Source organism: Cibotium barometz, chromosome 41 (genome assembly GCF_041138505.1).
Source record: "Cibotium barometz isolate CiBa-2024 chromosome 41, ASM4113850v1, whole genome shotgun sequence".
Classification (NCBI taxonomy): domain Eukaryota; kingdom Viridiplantae; phylum Streptophyta; class Polypodiopsida; order Cyatheales; family Cibotiaceae; genus Cibotium; species Cibotium barometz.
Window position 1 is genome coordinate 34,552,032 of NC_141086.1, and position 6,000 is coordinate 34,558,031.

Here is a 6,000-nt window from a genome sequence, read left to right on the forward strand (position 1 = left end):
CTCTTCTTTCTTTGTTTATATCTTCTTGTTTTTTTTTTTGGTTCACTTTGTTCGTTCGATCTCTTTCTCTCGTTTTCCAATCTCCTTCCGAGCGGTCTTATTTTGCAATCCTCTTTCGAGCTCCTCTTTTCTACACAGCGCCTTTCCAACTCGAAAGAGGGACACATGTGTTCTTAATGTTCAACGGTACTAAAGTAGCTACTGGGACCGTGTTGCACGTAAAACCCATTGTGGATATTGTCCCCATGGAATTCCTTTACTGCTAGGTCATGTTGGCGTACACATTACGAGAATGTATGTCTTAAATCTCTTTGACATGGGAAGGTCCAAGTGCAGTATGTTTTATCTTTCATCTTAGATTAGCAAATAAAGAAACACTTATGAAGTTCACTAGAGCGATGAATAAGATATGGATGGAGAAGCATGCCTTGACGCACAAAAAAAGGGTCGCCTCTCTTGGTACAACTACGAGCTTTCAGAGCTTTCCCAAATAGTATTCCAAGTAAACCTTCAATCTTCTAACACTTGCAATATATGATTAACATTTACATATTATCAAACTAATGTTGTAACATGTGAATAATACGATGAGTACCTCGCAGCCATCCAAGATATTGACCCCGTAGTAGTAGATAGCTTGCCTGCAAATGAGTTCGAAGAGAAATGGAGAACTGCAAAGCAGCAACTTTGAGACCTCTGGGATGCGTGGATATACAAGAGATGCCCATTGTTCCTTGACTTTCCAAGTGGCAATTTCCAAGAGCAAGAAGGAGATGTATACTCGGGCTTGTAAATCAAAGCAATCAACCATGGTATGAACTATACAATTAGATATTTCAGTTATTTTTTAATACTATTTCTTATATCTTTTCAAATCGTGATTTCTATTGTGAAGCCTAGAAGTCTACGTGACCAATCACATGTTCAAGACAAGGAAAAGGTATTATAAAAGATGAAGGGGATGATGAAGATCATGAAGGGGCAAAAGTGCCGAACGAAGGATGCAATGAAGGAAAACAAAAAAGGAAAGGCACAAGAGGAAGAGGACAACTTTGATGTCTCTGCGTCAGAGTATGATGAAAGCGATTATGAGGATCGCAAGATCGAGGCAACCCCAAAAGTTGAAGAAGTGGGTCATGTAGCAACACATGCAGGGCACTCTTTTACTCGTGGTTCATTAGTTTTATTGTTACATAGTTTGGATACCAACGTAGATGAATAAGTTATGGATCCAGATAAGCTTGGCAAGAGGTGAAGTGCCAAATGCACCATTGCAACATAATAATCCACCTAGCCTAGGTGTTTTGACCTCAATCCAAAATGAATTTTCCAGGTATGATTTTACTCATTGGTAATGATAATGTAACGTATATGTGTGGTGCATGTACTTACAAAATGTACGCTTTGTAGTTTCTCATTGTATGGCCACGAAAGTAGTCCTCGATGTTCCCGGCGCTTGACAGGTGTAATAATCAATTGTGAACACATGTGTAAGGATTGTGAAGGTGTGTCTTTTATATCCTCTAATGACAGTTAATGTGTTACTCTTTTCAACATGGTGTAGCAGGACATGATTCTACAAAGATGAGGGCATTTGTTGGGAATCCTTTGAAGATAGGTTGTGCAATTAACCAGGAGTGTCCACGAGGAGCTACTACGTCTTTTTTCAGATGGTGAAAGAGGGAGACCAGACCTTTAATGTTAAAGGTGTCAATACAAGCATAGCGTGTGATTGTATTATAGTGAGGTTGCCTAGAGGAGGTTTTGTTTACAGCTACCCCGATGACATTGTCCCACCATGGAATCTCTGTACATGTGAGTGATGAGATGATTTTTCCTTCATTAAGACCTTAAGTGTTGTTGTGTATATGTTGCATGTATGTCATTCTTACATGTTATGTCTATGCCATGTAGATGGAGATGATACTTGATTGCTTCCGATTTGTGAGACCATCCTAGACGACAATGGCTCTATTATTGTCATTGGTACTATGTATTAAGTGGAAACCATTATAGCACAAGCTGAGTAATCTGGCCTCTCCTTAGACACCATGTGTGATATACAACACATATTGGAAAGGCGTTTGGATAAGAGGTAAGAAACATTAACCATAGAGGTTATTGAGCATCACTTTTTATTACGATAGATCATTTCATACTCTTATGCAGATACATACCCACGTCACTACTACCTTCACGAGCATAGCTAGAGTAAACCATACATAACCTTTCTCACTTGATTATATTATTAATCCTTGCACCGTGATGCATTGGGGTGGCAGATGCCCAGATGGGACATCATGGCAAGGTATGGTACAAACATATAAGTGCTCCAAATTAAGGGTGTTACATTTTTTAATGGAATTAAGAGAGATATTTTCTTTGCAGGTAGATGTCAGCGTGGATATGACTTTTGGGATAGCCTATTGAAGTGTCATGCAAAAAAAGGGCAAGTTAGAGTAGAGCTTTATGCAGGATATGGAGATTGTGCTATGGTAGCGCACAAATTAGGCATGAACATTGTTTGTATTGATCCCGAAGAGGAAATTGTGGAGGCTGTCTTGATGAGATTTCATTGTAGTGCAATAAACATATTTGTTTGTGTATATTCAACTGACTGGGTTTAGCAATTGTTTATGATTATGTCATGATCTTGTTTTTCATATGGAAAAAGAGAGAAAGAGGGCGAGAGCAATGCATGTTGGGGTTTGCAATAAGATATCATTGATAGTTTCAACAATGTTTATATGCAACATGTTGTACACAAAGCAATAAAGAATTGACATTTTTTGTATTGTGTAGATGAATAAGGTAGTGTTAAGTTTGTAGACTCGAGTATCTAGACACAAAACATGAGTTAAGTGTACTATGTTGAGAAATGAGAAGGATATATATATATATATATATATATATATATATATATATATATATATATATAGAGAGAGAGAGAGAGAGAGAGAGAGAGAGAGAGAGAGAGAGAGAGAGAGAGAGAGAGGGAGGATAGAGAAAGTAAGGAGAAGGATAGAGAGAGTGAGATAGGGAGGATCGAGAGAGTGAGTAAAGAGAAGGATAGAGAGAGTGAGATAGGGACGACAGAGAGAGTTAGCAAAGAGATCGAGAGAGTGACCAAAGAGAAGGACAGAAAGCGAGAGAGGAGGCTATAGAGAGTAAGGGAAAATATGGACAGAGAGAGAGTGTGAACAAAGAGAGAGAGAGAGAGAGAGAGAGAGAGAGAGAGAGAGAGAGAGAGAGAGAGAGAGAGAGAGAGAGGGGAAATAGAGAGTGAGCAAAGAGATGGATAGAGAGAGAGAGAGAGAGGAGGATATATATATGTAGAGAGAAGGAGGATAAGAGAAAAGAGAAGGAGAGAGAGAGAGAGAGAGAGAGAGAGAGAGAGAGGGATGGTAGATAGAGAGAGTGAGCAAAGAGACAGATATATAGAGAGAGAAAAAGAAAGAGAGAGGAGAGTGAGACAAGGGAGTGAGACAAGGGGGAGAGAGAAAATAAAAATATGTGAGATGGTTGGAGAGAGGAGAGGAGAGGAGAGCGAAGATGGTAATAGATAGAGAGAAAGGGAAGAGCAAGGTTGGTTGTAAAGGGGACTGGGCTGGGAGGTGGTGGGCGGAGATGGTGGTGGGAATAGTTAGAGAGAGATTGTTCAAGTAGAGAGAGAGGAAAACCAAGAAAATCTCCCTCCATCGGAGCTCCCTTTAGTGACCATCCCCACCTTTTGGGTACCATGTTTTATAAGAAATTCATGGATGGAAACATGAAAATTCTTTGAGCAATGGGCCAAGGGCAAAACAAATATTACAAATATTTATTTCGTTATAGTCCACATACCAGAGCTGAAAGCAGAGACAATGTTAGATATTTGTGATAGTACTACCATGAATTTGCAGATGATAAATGCATTATTTGTGATAGAGAAAAGGCTAGGAAAATTATGCATTGGAACTCTCAGCTATGGTTTGTATAAATTAGACATGTATGACAAGTGTGATAATGCTTGTCTACTGGCAGACGCTTCAAATGCAATAAAAAATACCTAGTTGTGGCATGCTAGTTTTTGCCATACATCGATTGGTGAATTAATGTTTTTGCATAAACAAGGGATGTTAGAGAATCTCCCTCAACTTAATCCCTCACCCAGATATGTGTTGTGAAGGATGTATCCTTGGCAAACTCTCCTGCCAACCTTTCCCAAAGAATGTAACCGGGATAGAGACGACCACAAATTACAGCTCATGCACAGTGATGTGTGGTCCAATATGGACTTTCGTCTTTGGGAAGAAATCTTTACTTTGTGACCTCCACTAATGACTATAGTAAATTCGGCGTGGTCTTACTCCATGAAAACAAAATCAGAGGTATTTTGTCATTTTTAACACTTTCTTGCTATGGTTAAGAATGAGACTAGCTTAAAAGTCCAAACCCTCCATACAAATAGGGGGGGATATTTGGCATATATCCATGTGCTAGCACAAAGTAGGACTAAGCTTTATGATAAGGCAATGAAATGCATTTTTATTGGCTATAGTGTAGAAACCAAAGGCTATCGTCTCTACAATCCTCTTAACAAGAAAATCATGGTCGATAGGGATGTTCTCTTTACTGAGGATTTTATCTATCCTATGATGAAATTCAATAAACATACCTATGTTTATTCCATGGACATGTTTGATGGTTTGTTGCCACTACCAGTTTCTGTTGATACTCAGCAAATTTTACCTAGTGATCCTCGTTTGTTGCAAGGGAGGAATGCTAAAGAAACTGATGCACCAACTTTTGTTTTGGAAAATGCAGTAAATTCTAAAAGATCAACAATCAGTGAGCCTAGGTTTATGCCTAAATGGGTTAAAAGCACCTTGTAGGATAGCAAATTGTCTGCTCCTTTTCAGAGTAGAAACAAATTCGGTGCTTGAACTATTTCTTTAGTAGATATTGCTAAGTTTTCATTTCTTAGTTCTGTACATGATGTAGATGAATTTCATTCTTTTTTAGGAGGCTCAAGAAGATCCAAATTGGATTAAAGCCATGCACGATGAAAGTTAAGCCATTCAGAAAAATGGTAATTAGGATTTAGTGGATCTACCACTTGGCAAGAAAGCAATTGGTACTAAGTGGGGTTTACAAAGTCAAGAGAAAGGTTGATAGATCTGTGGACAGGTTCAAGGCCAAACTTGTTGCAAAAGGTTATGCCCAATAACAATGGATTGATTATGATGAAAGTTAGCTCCCACTTCTCATATGACCACTATCAAATTTGTTACTGCTTTGGCAGTCTACAATAAATGGAAAGTGCACCAATTACACATCAGAACAACCCGGTCACTTGTAGGAAGAAGTTTATGGTAACTTGTAGGAAGAAGTTTATGTGAGTTAACCAGCTAGATTTACCCAACCCGGTCAAGAATAGAAGGTATACAAGCTTAAGAAAGCTTTATATGGTTTGACACAAGCCCCCAGGGCTTAGTACCAAATGATTCATGCCTATTTGACTAGACAAGGATTTCAAAATAGTCCTATAAAAAAGCACTGTATGTGTCAAAAAGAACAAGTAGGATTTGCTTGTTGGCATTCTCTATGTTGATGACATGTTGCTGAGGATTTGATCATAGGCTCTAAGGCTAACCTTGTCTCAAATTTTAAGATATCAGATCTTGGTCTTTTGCACTACTACTTGGGCATGCATTTTATATAATAAGATGATGGTAATCATTAAGCAGCCAAGTACATCAAGGCACTACTCAAAAGGTTCAAGATGGAAAGTTACAAACCAATCTCTACACGAATGGAACTTGGTGTAAAGCTCAGTCTCGATAATCCTAGAGAACCATTCGACACGACCACTCATAATCAAGCTATTAGATGCCATTGGCAAGCAGTTAAACATACCTTTAGATACTTATAAGGCACTCAAGACCTTGGATTATTCTATGTCAAGGGAGGTGCATGTGATTATAATACACGACATGTCACCTCTCTCAAAACTACTTT